Genomic DNA, 24,808 nt, shown 5'->3' on the forward strand with positions numbered 1-24,808 from the left:
CTCGCCAACTGCCAACTTTCCGAAGACTGGCAATTCGGCAAGGAGCCATACAGCCGTGCCAATCCTCCGCCTACGGTACACTCCCCTCGTCTCTTTTTCTCTCTTTCTCTCAGCTTTGTCGCCGAGTTCCTCTGGGCCAACACTAACTCAGTCGGCTTGCTCTTTTGACAGAGTCCTCTGCTCCGGCCGGCCGGCGGGGCAGACGTGGAGCGCCGTTTCGTCCCCGACCGGACCGAACACGACCAGGAGGACCCCGACCTGGGGGCGGTCCATATGGAGGATGCTGCCGAGCCGGCCGGCTGCCAAGCCGGCGGCGAAGCAGGCGGCTCCGGGTTCACCGCTACCTTTGATGACTGGCCGGACGAGGATGAAGCCGAAGCCGTCCCGCTTCGCCAGCCGGCATCCGGACGTGGCGCGGGCTCCTCCGGCGCGCAGCTTGCTCGGGGTAGAGGCCAGAAACGTCGCGCCACCCAGGGCATGTTCGGTAGCCGGACGAAGAAGCCCAGGGGTGGGGCGGCGGCCACCAGGCGGGAAGAGGCGGCCGCGAAGGCGGCTCGCTTCCGCAAAGTGGTGAAGCAGCCGCAGACTGTGTCGGCGTAAGTTCTCTCTTTCTATGTACTGTCCTTCTTTCTTTCCTTTGGTGGTTCTTGAATCTTCGTCTTCTTTTTCAATGTTCAGAGCTCCGCTGTCACTTGAGCGGGCGGCTGCCGGCTCCGTCGTTGAGTCGCCAGGGGGCTCTGGGAGCACCACCCGCCGCGTAGATCCCCGCGCCGCCCTCCTGGAGGCGACGGAAAGGAACGCGCGGGAGGTGCGGGAGGAGCAGGAAGCGCGGGAGGCGGAGGCACGGAGGGCAGCCGCCGCCCAAGCAGCTCGGGAGGAGGAGGCGGCGAAGGCGCTCGCCGAGGCCGCAGCCAAGGCCCAGGCCGAAGCGGCGGCAGGGGAGGCTTTGATGGTCACCCCCCTGCGCACCATGGCGCCCGGGGACGTGGATCCCTCGCCAGGGGGAGCCAGCGGTTCCCAGCCGGGGCTGGGAGGAAGCGGCGACGACGTCGTCATCTTGGGGGAGGCGCCGGGGCTGACTCCTCCGACTAGGGCGACCCAAGGCCGCCAGCCTGAGCCTGCGCCCGCACAGTCGGCGGAAGGCGAGCCGGCCGCGGGGGCTGAGGTGGCGGTCCGGGTTCCGCCAAGCCGGCGCGCAGGGAAGGCCGCGTCTGAACCGCAGAAGGCTGCGTCGGAGCCACAGCCGGCCGTGGGCTCCAGCTCGTTGGCCCGAGACGCGGAGGCGGCCAGCGCTACCTCGGGGTGGACGCCGGGCGGAGGGACAGCCGTGGTGAACGTCGCTGCACAAGACGTCCGGACCCGGCTGCAAAGCCAAGCCGCGGCGCTGAGGCAGTTCACCGACGAATTCCTCGCCACGCGGGCAGCCATCCGGGTTAGTATTTTCATCTTGTTCTTTCTTGATCTTGATTTCTCTCGTGGGGGCGCGTCAGCGCACCCACTGGGTGTAGTCCCCGAGTTCCGAGTCGGCTGCTGAGCAGGCGGCTTGGAACTTCTTGGAGATTTTGTTTTTGCTGCTTTTGTTCTCACGTCGGTCTTCTGTCTGTCTTGCAGGACTACCACAACCTCCGAGCGGCCGCCTTCAACTCCCAGGCTCGGGAGCTGACTCAGAAGACCGCCGATCTCACTGAAAGCCGAGGTATGTGACTTGATCTTTATCTCATGTGGGGGCGCGTCAGCGCACCCACTGGGTGTAGTCCCCGAGATTCGGGCCGACTGCTGAGCAGTCGGCTCGGATCTTCCTTGATCATTCCTTATTGTTCTTCTTCTTCTTCTATCTCTGCAGCGGCCAACGCCAGTCTGAGGGCATAGCTGGGGGAATCCCAGACTGCTCTTCTTGCCAAGGACGCAGAGCTCGCCGCCTTGGTGCAGGAGCGCGACCGCCTGGTCAAGAAGCTGGCCGACCAGGAGGAAGGCCACAAGGCTGCGCTGAAGGCTGCGCAGGATCGCGAAGCCACCCTCCAGGCCGAGTTCGAGACGGAGGCGGCCGGCTGGGCAGAGGCCAGGCAGACTCTGGTCTCCGGCTATGGCCAGATTGAGGACCTGGTTGACGGTAAGTTGTCTACCCCTTCATCCTTTCTTGTCATCTGCCACTTCGGCTTGTTTTTCTGATTTTGGTGCTCTTCTTTTCTTTTCTTCCTCGCGCAGAGTACTTCCCTGGCTATTCAACTGCCGCCAACCAGGCCATCGAAGCCCGTCGCCAGGCGAAGAGGCAAGCCGGCTTCGAGATCTCGCCAACCGCTGGCCGCTCGCTGTAGGAACAGCTCCTGGCGATCCAGGCTCGCATCCAGCCGGCTCACAGGCTGCTCCGCCGGCTTCAGCGCGCGGGATCGCAGGTCTTGGCCGCCCTCTGGCCCGGCCAAGTGGTCCCTCGCATCCCCAGTCGGACCGCCGACTGGCTGGAGGTGGCAGTCGGCCGCTTCGAGGCTTGGAAGGCGTCAGCGGCTCGCTCCGGCGCCAGGCGGGCGCTGGAGTTCATCAAGGCCTGGTATCCCGGCCTGAACCTGGACCAGCTGGCGACCTGGCGGCAGCAAGCCGACACGGAGCTGGAGCCGGCGCGGCCGGCCATCATTCGGCGGGCTTCAGCGATCGCCGACTACACCGACACCAACGCCTTCGCCCCCGAGGTGGACGACAATGGAGTCGCCCAGCCGGAAGATTGGTTTGGGCTGGACCCGGCGTACGGCGAGGACTCGGCGGAGGAGATCGACTCCAGCGACGAGGGCGAAGAGGAGGAGGAGGAGGGTGAAGACGCCGAGCCGGCTGGTGGAGTAGCCGGCCAGCCTGACCGCGCCTCCAGCACTACGTCGCGTGCGAGTGCGTCTCCTGCCGCGGGAGGTGGTCAAGCCGGGACCAGCTAGGCGGCCAATCCTTCAGCCGGCGAGCTGCCTTCACCGACCAGCTCGGCCTCTAAGTCGCGCCTTAGTCTTCTTTCTTTTGTTTTCCTGTCTTGTTACTTTTGAACAATGTTTGGTTAAGTCTGCACAATTCCACCCACTGGGTGTATTCAAACTTAAGTCTGTTGCCGGCCTGTGGGCGGCTTTATGTATATAAGTTATGCAATCGGTCTTTCCTTGTACTTTCGCTTTTTGTCCTTCTGCTTTTTTTTCTTTGCCGCCCTCCCTTGGTTGCCGCCTCCCTAGTCAAACAGTTGCTCTGCAATCTGTAGCCGGGGAGTGCCTGGCTGATTGGGGAGGGGGAAGTACTTTTAGCTCTGCCGGACTTAAGCTAAGTTTTTTAGGAAGCCGGCCAGCCGGCTGCTGTGACAGCCGGCAGGCATATATGGAGGCCGTCTTTTTGCCATATAGGTTAGTTGTTCCTTAGCCGTTTTTCGTGTGGGCGTCCTTTCTGTCTTCTCTCTTGCTAGTCGGACAGTCAGTTCTTTGAGCTGCGACTTTCAACAAGAGAGGACTTGGGAGCCGGCGCACTACTTTGCTGACTTCGGGAAGAACTTAGAATATAGCTCAAGGCGGCCAGTCCCCGGGCCGACTAGTCGGACCCGGTGCCGGACAAGAATTCAAAATGTAATAATACATTCATGGATATGACACTCGTCATTCATAGATAAATAAAGGGCAGTCCCCGAGTACTGTTCGGGGGGCCTGTTGGTTTGTAACTTAATACAAAAGGGGTAGCGTGATACATACTGCATTTCAGCTGTAAAATCGTCTTAGGAGGTTTGCGTTCCATGGTCGCTCCGACTCCTTGCCGGAATCGTCTCTCTTGCGTGCTCTTGGCTTTTGCGCGTCGATCAAGTAGTAGGAATCATTGCCGAGTGCCTTGCTGACGACGAAGGGGCCTTCCCAAGGGGCCGAGAGCTTGTGCTGGCCGGCTGTTCGCTGGATCAGCCGGAGCACAAGGTCGCCCTCTTGGAAGGATCTTGGCTTGACCTTGCGGTTGTAGTAGCAGCGCAGGCCTTGCTGGTAGATGGCGGACCGGCTGAGGGCTAACAGCCGGCCTTCTTCCAGTAGGTCGACGCCGTCTTCTCTTGCTTCTTTGGCTTCCTCCTCCGTGTACATGGTGATCCGAGGCGAGTCGAACTCGATGTCTGTTGGGATGACAGCCTCGGCACCGTACACAAGGAAGAATGGAGTGAAGCCAGTTGACTTGTTGGGTGTAGTGCGCAGACTCCAGAGGACAGCCGGCAGCTCTTTGAGCCAGCAGCCGGCCGATCGCTCCAGTGGTACAACCAGTCGGGGCTTGATGCCGGAGAGGATAAGTCCATTTGCTCGCTCGACCTGGCCGTTTGACTGCGGGTGGGCAACGGACGCTAAGTCCAGTCGGATGCCCTGTGTCGCGCAGAAACGTGCCAGTGTGCCTTTGGCGAAGTTCGTGCCGTTGTTGGTGATGATGCTGTGCGGCACGCCGTACCGAGTAGTGATGTCGGTGATGAATGTCACGGCAGTCGGCCCGTTCAGCTTCTTAATTGGCTTGGCTTCAATCCACTTTGTGAACTTGTCCACAGCAACGAGTAGATGTGTCAAGCCACCGCGGGCTGTCTTGAAAGGGCCCACCATGTCCAGTCCCCAGACGGCAAAAGGCCAGGTGAGGGGAATGGTCTTGAGGGCAGAAGCCGGCAGGTGTTGTTTGGAACTGAAGACTTGACATCCTCTGCAGCTCTTGACTATTTCTTTAGCATCCTCCAAGGCAGTCGGCCAGAAGAACCCATGGCGGAAAGCCTTGGCCACGAGGGATCTTGAGGCGGCGTGATGGCTGCATTCGCCTTGGTGGATGTCTTTGAGGATTGCCACTCCTTTTTCTGGCTCGACGCAACGCTGGAAGACTCCAGTGATGCTGCGCTTCACAAGCTCCCTGTTGATTATTGTGTATGCCGCGGCTCGTCGTTGCACTAGTCTTGCTGCGATCTCATCAGCCGGCAGCTCTCTGCTGACTAGGAACTTGAGGATGGGCTGGGCCCATGAGGGAGCTGTGACTTCTTCTGCTGTTAATGTGGCCACCATGACTCGGGTGGGTGGGTTGGGTGTTGCATTGGAGTCGACCACCGCTTCTTGTGTTGTTGCAGTCCCTGGGCCAACTGCTGCAGTCCCCGGGCCGGGTTCTGAAGTCCCTGGGCCGGGTGCGACTACGTCAGTCCCCGGGGCAGTCGTCGAAGTCCCCGTGCCGCCTGCGGGATTTCTTGAGCCGGATCCGGCTGTTTCTGGCGCAGGCGGTACGAAGATGGAATCCGACTTTGGAGACGGCTTGATGGACGGCTTGAGGAGGCGCTGGAGGGAGACGCCAGTCGGTATGGCTTGTCGGGTGGAGCCGATCCGTGCTAGGGCATCTGCTTGGTCGTTGTCGGCTCTTGGCACGTGAAGGAACTCGCACCCTTCGAAGTATCCGCTCATCTGCTGGACGAGGAAACGGTAGCTTGCCATGTTTGCGTCCTTGGTGTCCCAGTCGCCAGATGATTGCTGGACCACCAAGTCTGAGTCGCCGTAGCACAGGATCCGGCGTATGCCGAGTTCTTTGGCTAGCCGGAGCCCATGTACGAGCGCCTCGTACTCGGCCACGTTGTTGGAGGCGGCGAAGTGGATCTGCAGCGTGTACTTGAGCTTGTCGCCTTTGGGAGAGGTGAGGACGATGCCGGCTCCCAAGCCGGTGCGCATCTTGGACCCGTCAAAGTGCATCCGCCAATGGGTGGAGTCGGGAGCCGGCGGTAAGTACTGAGTCTCGGCCCAGTCGACGAGGAATTCGGCCAATGCTTGCGACTCGATGGCGGTGCGGGGTTGATAGAAAATCGTGTAGGGCGCCAAGGCAATGGCCCATTTGGCCACCCGGCCGGATGCATCCCGGCTGCCTATGATCTCGGCGAGCGGGGCAGTGCACACGACCGTGATGGGGTGCTCTTGGAAGTAGGGCTTCAATTTCTTGGCAGCGAAGTACACCCCATAGCACATCTTCTGGTAGTGCGGGTAGTTTTGCTTTGAGCTGGACAGTACTTCGCTGAGATAGTAGACCGGCCTCTGGACCAGCTGGGCTCGGCCTTCCTCCGGGCGCTGGACCACAACAACAGTGCTGACGACTTGGCTTGTCGCGGCGATGTAGAGGAGCATGGGCTCCTTCTCAGTCGGCGCAGCCAGGACAGGCGGAGTGGTCAACATTTTCTTCAACTCATGGAAGGCTTGGTCGGCTTGATCATTCCACTCAAAGTGAGTGGACTTCTTCATGAGTCGGTACAGGGGGAGAGCCTTCTCTCCTAGTCGGCTGATAAAACGGTTCAGGGAGGCTAAGCAGCCAGTGAACTTCTGCACATCTCGGAGCTTGGTGGGAATCTCCATCCTCTCGATGGCTTTGATCTTGACAGGGTTGCACTCAATGCCGCGTTCGGAGACCAGGAAGCCTAGCAGCTGGCCGGCTGGCACTCCGAACACGCACTTCTCGGGGTTGAGCTTGATCTGGAATCGGCGCAAGTTGGCAAATGTTTCCTTCAGGTCTTCCAGCAAGGTACCGCGCTTCTCTGTCTTCACCACAATGTCGTCTACGTAGACGTGGGCATTTCTGCCGAGTTGTTTCAAGAGACATTTCTGCATGCAACGCTGAAAAGTGGCACCGGCGTTTCTCAAGCCGAATGTCATTGTCAGGTAGCAGAAAGCTCCAAAGGGTGTGATGAAGGCAGTCTTCAGGCAGTCAGCCGGGTCCAACTTGATCTGATGATACCCTGAGTATGCATCCAAAAAACTTAACAGCTCGCATCCGGCTGTGGAGTCTATCACTTGGTCAATCCGTGGCAAAGCAAACGGATCCTTTGGGCAGGCCTTGTTCAAACTTGTGTAGTCTATACACATGCGCCACTTGTTATTCTTCTTCAAAACCAGAACTTGATTGGCAAGCCATTCTGGAAAGAACACTTCCATGATGAAGCCGACTGCAAGGAGTCGGGCTATCTCTTCTCCCACGATTCTTCGCTTCTCTTCTGATAGTCGGCGGAGGGGTTGCTTGACCGGCTTCGCATCAGCTCGGACATGTAATTTGTGCTCGGCGAAATCCTTCGGGACACCCGGCATGTCCTTTGGGGACCATGCAAAGATGTCTCGATTCTCACGGAGGAAGTCGGCGAGCTCGCCTTCCTATTTACTGTCCAAGTTCGCCCCAATCACGGCGAACCTCTCCGGGTGCTCCGGGTCTAGAGGTATCTTCTTCGTCTCTTTGGCAGGCTGGAAGGAGCCCTGCGCATCACAGTCCTTGGGGTTGGGGGACAAGGCCGGCTGCTTGCCGGCCATGGCCACAACCCGTTCCAACATCTTTTTCTGTTCTGCCACCACGAGGGACTCGGCCAGCCGGCTGCTGGCCATGGCACACTCGATGGACTTCTTGTAGTCGCCGGCTACCGTGATGATCCCCTTCACGCTAGGTATCTTCATCTTCAGGTAGGCATAGTGGGGCACAGCCATGAACTTGGCCAAAGCAGGTCGGCCAAGTAGTGCATGATAGGGGCTCTCCAAATCCACCACCTCGAACCATATTGCTTCCCAGCGAAAGTGATATTTGTCTCCGAAGAGAACATCCATTTTGATCTTGCCGATTGGAGAGCAAGATAGGCCAGGTACGATACCATGGAAGACGGTGCGGCTCGGCATGAGCTGCTTTGCTTTGATGTTCAGCTTGTCCATGGTATCGCGGTACAGTATGTTGATACTGCTTCCGCCGTCTATCAGGACGCGGGAAAATCTGGCAGCTCGCCTCTCCGTCGCAAGGGTGACGTCCAAGACCATAGCATAGGAGCCAGGCGAAGGCATCACCTCTGGGTGGTCGGCCTGGCTCCAGCTGATGGGCTTTTCCGACCAGTGCATGAACTCGGCGGTGCTAGAGGCGACTGCGTTTACTTTTTGGTGCTGCCGGCGTCGGCTGCGCTTGTGGTCGACTTGACTTGTGAAGACGACGTAGGCGTCGCACGCTTCGGGGAACTCGTCTTGGATGGCGCCGACTGCCGGCCGGGCCGCCGGCTGCTGGGGAGCTGGAGGCGGCGGGCCGGGAGGCGGAGGCGGCACCATCCCTTCGCCCTTGGTGATGTGGGTGAGCCAGTGGCATTTCCGTGTCGTATGGTTGGACGGCTTCGCGCCGCTATGGAACTTGCAGGGAGCATCGAGTGCTTCTTCGTAGGAGAAGGACGGCTGCCAAGGCGGCCGGCCACCCTTCTCCTTGGGAGCGGGCCGCTCTTCGGGCTGCTCGTCTTCAATGGTGGCCACCTGCCGACTGGAGGAAGTCGGCATGGGGCCCTTGCGCTTGTGGTCGTTCTGGTAGGGGCGCCGGTTAGGGTCGCCAGTCGGCGTCTTGGGAGCCGGAGCAACTACTTTCCCCGAGGCGTCCACTCGGAGCTCGGTCTTCATGGAGGAGTCAGCAGTGGCATACTTGTCGGTGGTGATTAGCAACTCATCGAGGGTAGCCGGCTCGTCGCAAAGGAGTCGGTGCTTGAGGAGGGTGCCCTCTCGGCACCCGGCGGTGAAGTACTCGATGGCCTGGACCTCATGCACTCCCTCGCAGGAGTTGCGGAGCTCGGCCCATCGCGTGAGGTAGTCGCGGGTCGACTCGTTGGGCCCCTGGACGCAGAGGGAGAGCTGGCGAGGCTTGGGAGGCCGCTTGTAGGTGCTGGTGAAGTTGCGGACGAAAACTTCGGTGAAGTCCAGCCAACTGTTGATGCTGTAGGGCTTGAGGCTGTTGAGCCACGTGCGCGCCGTGCCTTGCAGCATCAAGGGGACGTACTTCACGGCGACGCGCCGATTGCCGTTGGCGATGCTGACGGCTGTGGAGTAGTCGATGGGCCAATCTTCCGGCTTCACTGAGCCGTTGTACTTGGGCGTGTCTCTGGGAAGCGAGAACCCTTTGGGAAAGGGCTCGTCGCGGATGCGGGGGCCAAAGCATGGCGGGCCGACATCGTCTTCTTCTTCTAACGCCAAGGATCGGGCCAGGCGGTCGATCCTGTGGCGGGCGTCGTTCTCGCCGACTCCTTCTCGGCGGCCAAGTCGGTCGCCAAGAGTCGGATGCGTGACAGGCGGTGGAGTGAGGCGTCTTTCTCTTCGAGGCGGAGGAGGAGGCAGGTTTCCTTGGTACTCTACAGCTCGAGGGCGGCCATCCGCGTCGCGCTCGATGGTAATGCGAGTCCGGCTGCGGCTGGCAGCCGGCTCCTTGTCTTTCTTCTGGCGCGCGCCGCTCATAGTCGGCGAGCGGGACGTCGCGGCGTGCTCCCGGCGCGGGGGATGGCTATCAGCTCGGGCGCCGGCTTCATGCCGTTCTGCAGCCGCGTCGATCAGCTGCTGGATCCGTCTTGTCATGTAGGGGAGCTCGTCGGCTCCCAGCCCATTGAGCTCCTCTGCTGCCGCCTGAGCGGCTCGCAGATTCTCGAGCGGGGTGGCGTAGACGGGGCGATCTGCGCCCAACATGCTGGCAACGGCTGCGCCGCGCTTCTGGACGAAGCTGGCTCGGCTCGGGCCGCTAGGCGGTGGCGTCCCGAAGGCGGCGCGGTCGACTTCACGCTGGTGGGCCTCGGTGAGGTGTCTCATCGAGGCTATCTTCTTGCCCTCCGCGATGAGGGCAAGGCGGCGTGCTTCCAGGGTCTCGGCGTCGGCGTCGGCCGGGATGGGGACGGAGAGGTCGTGCGTCGCCGCTTGCTGAGCGTCGCGGGCGTTCTCGCCCGAGTTGGAGACGTGGCTGATGACCAACACTTCAGTGACAGCGCTGCTGCCGCTGTCCGCTCGAGGGAGGGGGTCGTCGAAGACCACCACGTCGGAGGGGTAGGCGTCGAGCGACGCGGTGTCGGAGTCGATGAGCATCGGGTCGGTGGAGCCGACCGACTCCATGTCCGCAGCGGGCTCGCTGGAGACGTGAAGTTGGTCGAGGAGGCTGACGAGGCGGCTCTCGGGGTAGTCGGTGCCTGCGTCGGACGCAGGCTCATCGGAGATGCGAGTCTCGCCAAGCAGATCGGCGAGACGGCTCGCTGCGCAGGCGTCGTCGACGCCTTGCTGCGCGTCGGGGCAAACGCCATCGGGCGCAGCAGGCTGGCTGCGCTCGTGGGGAAGGAAGAGGGTTCCCGTCCAGAACAGGTCTCCGGACGACGGTGCACCTGGCCCCACGGTGGGCGCCAAATGTCGGGTGGTTGGTGCGACATATGCCAAGGGATGGCTTATCATTGTGGGAGCCAATAAAACGTCGCCGGTGCCCGGAAACGGGATGAGGCGAAGACATGCACGCCGGCGAATCTTACCCATGTTCGGGGCTCTCCGAGGAGATAACACCCCTAGTCCTGCTCTGCGGGGTCTCCGCATGATCACTAGATCGATAAGGGGTAGCTACAATCGCTCCTAGAGCTGTTGAGATCAAGGGAGAAGAAGAACAAGGCTAGCTCTTGCTTCTCTCTATCTATGGTGTGCTATGCGTGGGTGTTAACCTAGAAGCCAACTATGCTCAGTGGCCAACTATGCTTGGAGGCGAACCCTTTGCATGGGTGCTCCGGGGGGTTTATATAGGCCTACCCCCCGGGGGTACAATGGTAATCCGACTGGGATCTGGTCCCAGCCGTCAGTGTCTACGCTCGCCGGCTGCTGGGTCCCGCCGACTGGTGGGTCCCGCCGGCTGCCGGCTCCCTGGCCGACAGACCGGTCCCACCGCCTAGGGTTTTGTCGGCGGCTGCTTACTGTAGCCGCGCCTGTGATGATGAGGGCTTTGTCGAGGTGAGCGTGGCTACAGTGGGCCGCCTCAAGGGCTATCACTGTAGCCTCACCTCGTCTTGTCTCCTTAATGGGGCTCCTGCTTCGAGGAAGGGAGTAGCCGGCTTCTGGAGGCCGGCTATACTCTTGGCCGACTAGGAAAAGCCGGGCCGCCTTCACGCCTCTCTCTGGCTGAAGGGGCCCGCAGTCCTTGGGCCGTACAGGAGTGGGTCGTGGATGACGTCGAGGCCAGCGTGGCTACAGTTCCGAGCCGCACGGGGGACGTCCCTCCCGTACGGCCTCCTGTAGCCATGCCTGCCTCGGGCTTCGGGGGTCGTGGGCCGCACTGTGACCACACCCCGTCACGTCGCCGTTATGTAGGAGTGGTTGTGGTCTTGGCCGGTTTCTAGGAGTCGGCGTCCTTCTTGGCCGGCTTCTTGGAGTCGGCCACCCCCCAGTCGTCCTAGGGAGGAGTCGGTGAGGCTGGGTCGCCTTCCGGGAGTCGGCTTTAGTGGTAGCCGGCTGGGGAAGGCGGCCCAAATGCCTGGAGTGCTTGAAGGCCCAAAGGCCTGATAAATTTTCTGAAGAGCCAGGGGTAGTCGGCTAGGGCTACCCGTGGTCATTCCCTCCGACACATAGGTATGGTGAATGTTCAGATCATTACATACTGTTCTGTTTTAGACAGATTCTGTTTTTGATGCATAGTTTGCTTGTTTTGATGAAACTATCAATTTTTATCAGTGGATTAAGCCATGGAAAAGTTATATTACAGTAGCTGTAATGCAAAAACAAAATATGAATTGGATTTCAACAGTACTTAAAGTAGTGATTTTCTTTATTATACTAACGGATCTTACCAAGCTTTCTGTTGAGTTTTGTGTGGATGAAGTGTTCGAAGATCGAGGATGTCTCGATATGAGGATAAGGAGGAGAGGCAAGAGCTCAAGCTTGGGGATGCCCAAGGCACCCCAAGTAAATATTCAAGGAGACTCAAGCGTCTAAGCTTGGGGATGCCCCGGAAGGCATCCCGTCTTTCTTCAACAAATATCGGTATGTTTTTGGATTCGTTTCGTTCATGCGATATGTGCAAATCTTGGAGCATCTTTTGCATTTAGTTTTCACTTTTATTTTATGCACCATGCTGGTATGAGATAGTTCATGGTTGATTTATAGAATGCTCTTTGCACTTCACTTAAATCTTTTGAGTATGGCTTTATAGAATGCTTCATGTGCTTCACTTATATCATTTGAAGTTTGGATTGCCTGTTTCTCTTCACATAGAAAACTGCCATTTGTAGAATGCTCTTTTGCTTCACTTATATTTGTTAGAGCGTGGGCATATCTTTTGTAGAAAGAATTAAACTCTCTTTCTTCACTTATATCTATTTAGAGAGATGACAGGAACTGGTCATTCACATGGTTAGTCATAAAATCCTACATAAAATAGATCACTGAATATCATATGTCTGATTCCTTGCAATAGTTTTGCGATATAAAGGTGGTGATATTAGAGTCATGCTAGTTGAGTAATTGTGAAATTGAGAAATACTTGTGTTGAGGTTTGCAAGTCCCGTAGCATGCACGTATGGTAAACGTTGTGTGACAAATTTGAAGCATGGGGTGTTCTCTGATTGCTTTCCTTACGAGTGGTGGTCCGGGACGAGCGATGGTCTTTGACTACCAATCTATCCCCCTAGGGGCATGCGTAGTAGTACTTTGCTTCGAGGGCTAATAAACTTTTGCAATAAGTATATGAGTTCTTTATGACTAATGTGAGTCCATGGATTATACGCACTCTCATCCTTCCATCATTGTTAGCCTCTTCGGTACCGTGCATTGCCCTTTCTCACCTCGAGAGTTGGTGCAAACTTCGCCGGTGCATCCAAACCCCGTGATATGATACGCTCTATCACACATAAGCCTCCTTATATCTTCCTCAAAACAGCCACCATACCTACCTATCATGGCATTTCCATAGCCATTCCGAGATATATTGCCATGCAACTTCCATCATCATCATATACATGACTTGAGCATTTATTGTCATATTGCTTTGCATGATCGTAAGATAGCTAGCATGATATTTTCATGGCTTGTCCGTTTTTTGATATCTTTGCTACGCTAGATCATTGCACATCCCGGTACACCACCGGAGGCATTCATATATAGTCATATCTTTGTTCTAGTACTGAGTTGAAATATTGAGTTGTAAGTAAATAAAAGTGTTATGATCATCATTATTAGAACATTGTCCCATGTGAGGTTATCAAAAAAGAGGCCAAAGAATCCCAAATAAAAAAAAGAGGCGAAAGAAGCCCACCAAAAAAAGGGAAAAAAGAGAGAAAACAAAAAAAATGAGAGAAAAAGAGAGAAGGGGCAATATTACTATCCTTTTACCACACTTGTGCTTCAAAGTTGCACCATGTTCTTCATATAGAGAGTCTCTTGAGTTATCACTTTCATATACTAGTGGGAATTTTCATTATAGAACTTGGCTTGTATATTCCGATGATGGGCTTCCTCAAATGCCCGAGGTCTTCATGAGCAAGCAAGTTGGATGCACGCCCACTTAGTTTTCAGTTTGAGATTTCATATACTTATAGCTCTAGTGCATCCGTTGCATGGCAATCCCTACTCCTCGCATTGACATCAATTGATGGGCATCTCCATAGCCCGTTGATTAGCCGCGTCGATGTGAGACTTTCTCCCTTTTTGTCTTCTCCAGACAACCTCCATCATCATATTCTATTCCACCCATAGTGCTATATCCATGGCTTGCGCTCATGTATTGCGTGAGGGTTGAAAAGGCTGAAGTGCGTTAAAAAGTATGAACCAATTGCTCAGCTTGTCATCGGGGTTGTGCATGATGGGAGAATTTTGTGTGATGGAAATGAAGCATGGCCAAACTATATGATTTTGTAGGGATGAGCTTTCTTTGGCTGTGTTATTTTGAGAGGACATAATTGCTTGGTTAGTATGCTTGAAGTATTATTGTCTTAATGTCAAATGATAGACTATTGCTTTGAATCACTCGTGTCTTAATATTCATGCCATGATTAGATTATGTGATCAAGATTATGCTAGGTAGCATTCCACATCAAAAATTATCCTTTTTACCATTTACCTACTCGAGGACGAGCAGGAATTAAGCTTGGGGATGCTGATACGTCTCCGTCGTATCTATAATTTTTGATTGTTCCATGCCAATATTCTACAACTTTCATATACTTTTGGCAACTTTTTATACTATTTTGGGGACTAACATATTGATCCAGTGCCCAGTGCTAGTTCTTGTTTGTTGCATGTTTCATGTTTCGCAGAAACCCCATATCAAACGGAGTCCAAACGGGATAAAAACGGAAGGAGAATATTTTTGGAATATTTGTGATTTTTGGCAAGAAGAATCAACGCGAGACGGTGCCCGAGGGGGCCACGAGGTAGGTGGGCGCGCCCCAGGGGGACAGGCGCGCCCCTGACCCTCGTGGGCACCCCGAGGCGGTTACTGCTCTTCTTTGGCCACAATAAAGCTATTTTTCGGAGAAAAATCTGGGCGAAGGTTTCAATCCAATCGGAGTTACGGATCTCCGGATATATAAGAAACGATGAAAGGGCAGAATCCAAGAGCGCAGAAACAGAGAGAGACAGAGAGACAGATCCAATCTCGGAGGGTCTCTCGCCCCTCCCATGCCATGGAAGCCAAGGACCAGAGGGGAAACCCTTCTCCCATCTAGGGAGAAGGTCAAGGAAGAAGAAGAAGGGGGCCCTCTCCCCCTCTCTTCCGGTGGCGCCGGAACGCCGCCGAGGCCATCATCATCACCGCAATCCACACCAACACCTCCGCCATTTTCACCAACATCTCCATCACCTTCCCCCCTCTATCTACAGCGGTCCACTCTCCCGCAACCCGCTGTACCCTCTACTGGAACGTGGTGCTTTATGCTTCATATTATTATCCAATGATGTGTTGCCATCCTATGATGTCTGAGTAGATTTTCATTGTCCTATCGGTAATTGATGAATTGCTATGATTGGTTTAATTTGCTTGTGGTTATGTTGCTGTCCTTTGGTGCCCATCATATGAGCGCGCGCGTGGATCGCACCATAGGGTTAGTTGTATGTTGATAGGACTATATATTGGAGGGCAAGAGTGACAGAAGCTTCAACCTAGCATAGAAATTGATGCATACAGGATTGAAGGGGGGCCAATATATCTTAATGCTATGGTTGGGTTTTACCTTAATGAACGTTAGTAGTTGCGGATGCTTGCTAATAGTTCCAATCATAAGTGCATAGAATTCCAAGTCAGGGATGACATGCTAGCAGTGGCCTCTCCCACATAAAACTTGCTATCGGTCTAGTAAAGTAGTCAATTGCCTAGGGACAATTTCGCAACTCCTACCACCACTTTTCCACACTCGCTATACTAACTTTATTGCTTCTTTACCTAAGCAGCCCCTAGTTTTTATTTACTTGCTCTTTATTATCTTGCAAACCTATCCCACAACACCTACAAAGTATTTCTAGTTTCATACTTGTTCTAGGTAAAGAGAACGTCAAGCGTGCGTAGAGTTGTATCGGTGGTCGATAGAACTTGAGGGAATATTTGTTCTACCTTTAGCTCCTCGTTGGGTTTAACACTCTTACTTATCGAAAGAGGCTACAATTGATCACCCTATACTTGTGGGTTATCACACCCAAGGACACATATTTGATTTTTCAACCAATTTATACGCACTGGAGCATGTGCATGTAGTTCAAATTTGAATTATGCACATAAATGTATTGAAAACTCAGTTAATGCATAAAAATGTTCAAACGAACCCCGAAAAATCACAAAAATTCACACAACACTCATGTTGTTCTATGTTGACACAAGAAAAAAAATGAAAGCAATAAGAGGCAATGGACATCGTTTCGTCCACAAAGGTGGGACGTTCCCTACCGAAAACCATCATGCTTGTTGTGAGAAGCTCCAGTTTGTGAGAAGCATATACCCAAACCTGCCCCAAATGGGACAAAATTTGTACCACGGCATGTTGATGCCGCTCCATGATAGCATGCCATGTTTCATGAATTTCAGACGAGTTTTGGATTTACTAGAATTTAAAAACCAGGCATCTCAATGTTTTGCCGGCAATCAACGGTGCCCCGGTGTTTGAAATTCATTCCCATTTCTTGCATGGGACCTAAGCATGCACCCAAGGACACAGATTTGTTTTTTCAACCAATTTATATGCACTGGAGCATGTGCATGTAGTTCAAATTTGAATTATGCACATAAAATGCATTGAAAACTCAGTTAATGCATAAAAATGTCCAAACAAACCCTGAAAAATCACAAAAAATCACACAACACTCCTGTTGTTCTATGTTGACATGAGAAAAAAAATTGAAAGCAATAAGAGGAAATGGATATCGTTTCGTCCACAAAGGTGGGACGTTCCCTACCGAAAACCATCATGCTTGTTGTGAGAAGCTCCGGTTTGTGAGAAGCATATACCCAAACCTGCCCCAAATGGGACAAAATTTGTACCATGACATGTTGATGCCGCTCCATGATAGCATGCCAAGTTTCATGAATTTCAGGCGAGTTTTGGATTTACTAGAATTTAAAAACCAGGCATCTCAATGTTTTGCCGGCAATCAACGGTGCCCGGGTGTTTGAATTTCATTCCCATTTATTGCATGGGACCTAAGCATGCACCCAAGGACACATATTTGATTTTTGAACCAATTTATATGCACTGAAGCATGTGCATGTATTTCAAATTTGAATTATGCACATAAAATGCATTGAAAACTCAGTTAATGCATAAAAATGTCCAAACGAACCCCGAAAAATCACAAAAAGTCACACAACACTCCTGGTGTTCTATGTTGACACGACAAAAAATTTGAAAGCAATAAGAGGCAATGGATATCGTTTCGTCCACAAAGGTGGGACGTTCCATACCAAAAACCATCATGCTTGTTCTGAGAAGCTCCGGTTTGTGAGAAGCATATACCCAAACCTGCCCCAAATGGGACAAAATTTGTACCACGTCATGTTGATGCCGCTCCATGATAGCATGCCAAGTTTCATGAATTTCAGACGAGTTTTGGATTTACTAGAATTTAAAAACCAGGCATCTCAATGTTTTGCCGGCAATCAACGGTGCCCCGGTGTTTGAAATTCATTGACATTTCTTGCATGGGACCTAAGCATGCACCCAAGGACGCAGATTTTATTTTTCAACCAATTTATATGCATTGGAGCATGTGCATGTAGTTCAAATTTGAATTATGCACATAAAATGCATTGAAAACTCGGTTAATGCATAAAAATGTCCAAACGAACCCCAAAAAATCACAAAAAAACACATAACACTCCTGTTGTTCTATATTGACACATGAAAAAAAATTGAAAGCAATAAGAGGCAATGGATATCATTTCGTCCCCAAAGGTGGGACGTTCCCTACGGAAAACTATCATGCTTGTTGTGAGAAGCTCCAGTTTGTGAGAAGCATATACCCAAACCTGCGCCAAATGGGACAAAATTTGTACCACGGCATGTTGATGCCGCTCCATGATAGCATGCCAAGTTTCATGAATTTCAGATGAGTTTTGGATTTACTAGAATTTAAAAACCATGCATCTCAATGTTTTGCCGGCAATCAACGGTGCCCCGGTGTTTGAAATTCATTCCCATTTCTTGCATGGGACCTAAGCATGCACCCAAGGACACATATTTGATTTTTCAACCAAATTATATGCACTGGAGCATGTGCATGTAGTTCCAATTTGAATTATGCACATAAAATGCATTGAAAACTCAGTTAATGCATGAAAATGTCCAAACGAACCCCGAAAAATCACAAAAATCACACAACACCCCTGTTGTTCTATGTTGACACGAGATGTTTTTTGAAAGCAATAAGAAGCAATAGATATCGTTTCGTCCACAAAGGTGGGACGTTCCGTACCGAAAACCAACATGCTTGTTGTGAGATGCTCCGGTTTGTGAGAAGAATATACCGAAACCTGCCCCAAATGTGACAAAATTTGTACCATGGCATGTTGATGCTGCTCCATGATAGCATGCCAAGTTTCATGAATTTCAGATGAGTTTTGTATTTACTAGAATTTAAAAACCAGGCATTTCAATGTTTTGTCAGCAATCAACGGTGCCCCGGTGTTTGAAATTCATTCCCATTTCTTGCATGGGACCTAAGCATGCACCCAAGGACACAGATTTGATTTTTCAACCAATTTATATGCACTAGAGCATGTGCATGTAGTTCAAATTTTAATTATGCACATAAAATGCATTGAAAACTCAGTTAATGCATAAAAATGACCAAACGAACCCCGAAAAATCACAAAAAATCACAGAACACTCCTGTTGTTCTATGTTGACACGAGAAAAAAATTTGAAAGCAATAAGAGGCAATGGATATCGTTTCGTCCCCAAAGGTGGGACGTTCCCTACCAAAAACCATCATGCTTGTTGTGAGAAGCTCCGGTTTGTGAGAAGCATATACCCAAACCTGCCCCAAATGCGACAAAATTTGTACCACGGCATGTTGATGCCTCTCCATGATAGCATGCCAAGTTTCATGAATTTCAGACTTGTTTTGGATTTACTAGAATTTAAAAACCAGGCATCTCAATGTTTTGCCGGCAATCAACGGTGCCCCGGTGTTTGAAATTCATTCCCATTTCTTGCATGGGACCTAAGCATGCACCAAAGACACGGATTTGATTTTTCAACCAATTTATATGCACTGGAGCATGTGCATGTAGTTCAAATTTGAATTGTTCACCTAAAATGGCTAGAAAACCAATTTAATGTATAAAATGTTCAAACGAACCCTGAATAATTCCAATTCTTTTACGACACACATATAGCTGCATGTTCACTCCAGATAAAAGGTCTAGCTATTCAAACACCGTCCATTGCTGCTGTGACCCCATTATGTAATTCAAATCAAGATGAGAAATCAAGTAGATCGCACAAAGTTTATTATCAGCAACCGTGTGAGATGTAGTACAAAATATCTTGGAGCACCGTCGGTGTATAGTACGCCTATGGCTTACGCGAGAAGGTGCGTCGGCTACAGTCCACAGCCGGTGTCTCAAACACACTAGCTCGCTCCCCAAATATCATTTCACTGTTCAATCGTCGCCGGTGAAAGATGGGCACGTGGACCCGCATCGTGAGGGCAACTTAGGTGGTCCACTCCGGTGAGAGCGCGGCCGCAGCCGCCATGCGCGTGCTAACAAGGTGCATGAGCGCGGCCGCAATTTGCGACCGGGCGGCAAAGGCAACATCTGCCTCGGGGACAGCAACTGGCGAGAGCGGCACAGCAGCTGTCCGTTCCGCAGCGGCGGCCTTAGCCCTGATGGAGGCCGCCCACGACCATGTCGAGGCCACCCACGCCCAGCTCTTGGTGGTCACCGCACAAATCGAACGAAGCTTCTTTGACAACGGTCGGCAACCCACGGCCGAAGAGCTGGCAATCGCCGAGAGCGTTCGAGCAGCCGTCCGTTCCTCCGCCGCATACCTTGCGACGAAGGAGCCCATCCAAGCCCAGATCGCGTCCGCCCACGCCCAGCTCGTGGCGGCCTTTTCCAAAGAGATGGCGGACACGGATGGCGAGATGCTTGCCGAGTTTGGTGCGATGGCTGCCATGGAGCCCCTTCCCCAGGAGACCGTCGGGCGCGAGCTGGACATGGAGGCGGCGGCGGAGATCGACGAGCACTAGCCGTAGTAGTACTCTATGTTTTGTTTAATTAAGAGTGCCAGTCTTTAATTTGTTAGAGTAATGTTTAGGTCAGCCAGCTCTGTTTAATTGCTGAACTTGCTCGATTAAGAAGTGTGGGTGTGCTGTAGTCTCCTTTGTGTACCCAAATTATGCAATGACGTGGATGACCACTGTAACCATGGAAATTCGAACCGAAACTTTTGACGTTCAAACTCATCACACACGGGTTAAGCTATCTGAATCGTTTGTGATGTCCACATATTGTACACAGTTCTGAATAAGGGACCATGTCTGATGACACTTTGCGTGCCAGTTTTTTGGCTGAAGCGATTCCAAATTTTCGGCTCCCGCAAAAATATCTACCTCCACGCCCCCTCCCCCTTACCAAAAGCCACATTTCCCCTCTTTCCGCCTTCCTTTCCAAGTTGAAACCTTCACTCCTTGCTTGCAGCACCGCCGCCTCCTCGCCGGCGACCCTCCTTCACGCTGCTCGGCCTCCTCTATCCAGGCAGGTAATCCACACCCGACCCCCATCCTCCTCCTCCTTCCACATCCCACATGCCCCGACCGTCGGCGCAACCGCGACACCTTCCACCCAAATCACCAATCCCTCCACCAAATAAGCGCCGGCCTAAGCCATGGTGCACGCAGTATAGCCAGGACCTCAAGGAGCATTTGGCAGCGGAGAAGAAAATCGTGGCCGCACGCGCGGATGAGGTCGCGATGGCTGACATTCGTGCCGACCCCCAGATCTTGGAGGAGCACCTTGCCAATTGCTAGCTACGCCGGTTAAGCATGCTCGGTTTACCCGTTGCATGTGCTGCTCCTGCGTTTCCTTCACAAAATCTAGTGAATTGTGCTATCTAATTTCACCATGCAATCTGTTGCTCTAGTGTATATGTTCTATATGTCATGCAGTGTGGTGCTCACTTATTAACTGTTTTGTTAATTAGTTGTCGTCTTCAGTTAATTGTTTGGTTCAATTCTGCAAATGTGATGTTCAATTCTTTAGGCTGCAATTTTGTATTGTCTTCCATGTGATAAAAAATCGAATTTATCTTTACAAAATTGCGGGTGCATTCTGTTATTGTATACCATGTGAGGAATAAATTGAATTTGGCTGTAGTAAATACATGAGAACAAATACAATTGCTATAATTGGTTGTAGTTAACTGTTTGGTTAACTCTCTGATCTTCTATTAGGAGTATGTTATATTGTGCAATATGGTGCTCAGTTAATGTTTGCTTCATTTGTTGTGGTGTTTAGTTAACTGCTTGGTTCAATGTTATATTGTGCAATGTGGTGCTCAGTTAATGTTTGGTTCATTTGTTGTGGTGTTTAGTTAACTGCTTGGTTCAATTCTGCGCGATGTCCAATTGTCGTGGGTAGAATTTTGTATTGTTGTGCATTTAAGAATAAATCGAATTTGGCTGCACTTAATACATGAGAAACATATACAAGTGCTATATTTCCTAGTTCTTAATCATGCTTGGTTTGGGTAAATGGGTTTTCCGTGTGGCTTCAATTAATCTAATGAATCTACAATTTGCTTATTTTTCATCAACATATTTTACTGATAGCATGCGAACCATTACTTAACCTGATGACTAACTACCTTATATGTGTTGCAGGGAAACAATGGGAAGCACTGAGGTTTACAATCGAGGTTAGCACGTTCATGGTCCGTTCTCTAATAGCACATTATTGGGCAATTGCAGGAACCATTCTAATATTTTGGTTTTTAACAATTTGGTCTTGCACATGTAGGTCCTGCTGTCAGAGTTTTTGACCCACTATTTGACCCTTTTTGCATATGGGGAAATGAGTTGTCCATGAATATCAATCAAATCAAGAAACTCAGCAAGATTGTTAGGATAAAGAAATTAGCGACAAAAAACAACAAGATCTTTGTCTGCACAATGAAGAAGACATTAGTTCACTACAAGATGGTACTAACTATTATACCTTGCCTTTTTTTATTCCTTTGCCCCAATTCCAATATAGAGAAGATATTTATGCACATCCTTGTTTTCAGGCCTTTCCAAAGAAGTTCACTGATGATTACCTCTCAAACCACCTCTATGGTTAGGAGGCAAGGAAGGTTTTCATACAATACCCACAGTTCAATATTGAAGTGTTCCTGAAGAGGTCGAAGGACGGACGGTCAATCATCCACAGGCACTGGCCTAAAGTTGCAAAGACCTTCAACATGAATGAAGGCTCAGTATTCGCCTTCCGCTTCAGCAGTTTTCCAGATGAGATGCATCTGTCTATATACCGTCTATGATGCTAATTTGGAAAGGTTGTACATGTTGCATGTGGAACTTGCTGCTGGTGCAGTTTTGTAATGGGGTAGCTGAGTGCTGAAGCTATACCATGTTGTACTCTAATGTATTTCAATTATGAAATTCTGCTTCCTTAATATGGAAATGAAATATATTGTGTGCTTAATATAAATGTCAGTTAGATTAATAAATGGATTATTAATAATAGGGCAATTAGCCTGCTAATGGCGAATTAGCCTGCTAATTGAGTTTGATATTGCAAACGGTTTTTGAAAAAATACCGTGGGCGATGACCTCAGGCAACGCACACAGTTTCTAGGAATAAACCGTGTTGGATCAATGAACAATCACACATGACTTTCTCTTGAAAACTGTTTGCGTTAGGCCACCTTGCGCAAACATTTACCACATAAAAATTGTGTGTCATGGACAGCCTTTGCCACACAGTTTTTTCTACGGACCGTGTGTGCTACATTCAATAACGCAAACGATTTAACGGGAAAAATTGTGTGTGATGTACCTGTGAACGGAAACGTTTTCCTTGGAGCGACTGTGTGGGATGTGCATACGAACGGAAACGGTTAGCGGGGACTGACTGTGTCGGATGTACTTGCGACCGGAAACAATTTTGCCATATAATTGTATTTTTTTATTTGTACTGTATGTATTTCCGTATTTGAGCACTCGCCGGTCGCACACGACCTCATTTTGCCGAACGTGTGTGCCAGGAGGGCATATCCCCGACGGTTTCTGGGCCGTGTGGGAACGACCCCCCTATCGCCCACACTCACTTGGAGACAGTTCCAGATGCCGTCACGGAAAGGGGTTTTAAACCGTTTGTTTAGGACCGACGCGCACCAGTGTACTATCCTACAAACCTCTGCACTTGTAGGCCCAACAACGTCTACAAGAAGAAGGTTGTGTAGTAGACATCATCAACGAAATTGATCGAGTAGTTCCCAATAATTTCCATGCTAGATATATTATGACGCCCCCGATTCAATCGTACACTAATCATGCACGCAAACTGATACGTCTCCAACGTATCTATAATTTTTTATTATTCCATGCTATATTATATTCTGTTTTGGACATTATTGGGCTTTATTATACACTTTTATATTATTTTTGGGACTAACCTATTAACCGGAGGCCCATCCCAGAATTGCTGTTTTTTGCCTATTTCAGAGTTTCGCGGAAAAAGGATATCAAACGGAGTCCAAACGGAATGAAACCTTCAGGAACGTGATTTTCGGAACGAACGTGATCCAAAGGACTTGGACCCTACGTCAAGACATCAACCAGGAGGGCACGAGGTAGGTGGGCGCGCCTACCCCCTGGGCGCGCCCTCCACCCTCGTGGGCCCCCTGTTGCTCCACCGACGTACTCCTTCCTCCTATATATACCTACGTACCCCAAACTACCAGATACGGAGCAAAAAAAATAATTCCACCGCCGCAACCTTCTGTACCCGTGAGATCCCATCTTGGGGCCTGTTCCGGAGCTCCGCCGGAGGGGGCATCGATCACGGAGGTCTTCTACATCAACACCATAGCCCCTCCGATGATGTGTGAGTAGTTTACCTCAGACCTTCGGGTCCATAGTTATTAGCTAGATGGCTTCTTCTCTCTTTTTGGATCTCAATACAATGTTCTCCCCGTCTCTCGTGGAGATCTATTCGATGTAATCTTCTTTTGCGGTGTGTTTGTTGAGACCGATGAATTGTGGGTTTATGATCAAGTTTATCTATGAACAATATTTGAATCTTGTCTGAATTCTTTTATGTATGATTGGTTATCTTTGCAAGTCTCTTCGAATTATCAGTTTGGTTTGGCCTACTAGATTGATCTTTCTTGCAATGGGAGAAGTGCTTAGCTTTGGGTTCAATCTTGCGGTGTCCTTTCCCAGTGACAGTAGGGGCAGCAAGGCACGTATTGTATTGTTGCCATCGAGGATAACAAGATGGGGTTTATATCATATTGCATGTATTTATCCCTCTACATCATGTCATCTTGCTTAAGGCATTACTCTGTTCTTATGAACTTAATACTCTAGATGCATGTTGGATAGCGGTCGATGTGTGGAGTAATAGTAGTAGATGCAGGCAGGAGTCGGTCTACTTGTCTCAGACGTGATGCCTATATACATGATCATACCTAGATATTCTCATAACTATGCTCAATTCTATCAATTGCTCAACAGTAATTTGTTCACCCACCGTAAATACTTATGCTCTCGAGAGAAGCCACTAGTGAAACCTATGGCCCCCGGGTCTATTTACCATCATATTAATCTCCCATCAACAAGCTATTTCCGTTGCCTTTTATTTTGCTTTGCATCTTTATCATAAAAATACCAAAAATATTATCTTATCATATCTATCAGATCTCACTCTCGTAAGTGACCATGTAGGGATTGACAACCCCTTATCGCGTTGGTTGCGAGGATTTATTTGTTTGTGTAGGTGCGAGGGACTCGTGCGTGGCCTCCTACTGGATTGATACCTTGGTTATCAAAAACTGAGGGAAATACTTATGCTACTTTGCTGCATCACCCTTTCCTCTTCAAGGGAAAACCAACGCAGTGCTCAAGAGGTAGCAAGAAGGATTTCTGGCGCCGTTGCCGGGGAGGCTTACGCAAAGTCAAGTGAATATTTGATCTCCCGTCAACAAGCCATTTCTGGCGCCGTTGCCGGGGAGGCTTATGCAAAGTCAAGTCAAGATTTGGACTCCCGACAACGAGCCATTTCTGGCGCCGTTGCCGGGGAGTCTACGCAAAAGTCAATATACCAAATACCCATCACAAACCCTTATCTCCCGTATTACATTATTTGCCATTTGCCTCTCGGTTTCCTCTCCCCCACTTCACCCTTGCCGTATTCGCCCTCTCTTTTCTGTTCGCCTCTTTTTCGTTTGCTTGTCGTTATGGCTTGTCCCCTATCTTCTCCGTTATCTCCCGAGAATGAAGTTCTTAATTTTAAACAAAGGGAAGGAGAAAATTTAAAAGACGCTTGGTATAGTATTTGCAATGCTCAAAATAGATCTACCAGGAAGCAATCCACTTCCGTTCTTCTCCGC

Source organism: Triticum aestivum, chromosome 7D (assembly GCF_018294505.1).
Source record: "Triticum aestivum cultivar Chinese Spring chromosome 7D, IWGSC CS RefSeq v2.1, whole genome shotgun sequence".
NCBI lineage: Eukaryota > Viridiplantae > Streptophyta > Magnoliopsida > Poales > Poaceae > Triticum > Triticum aestivum.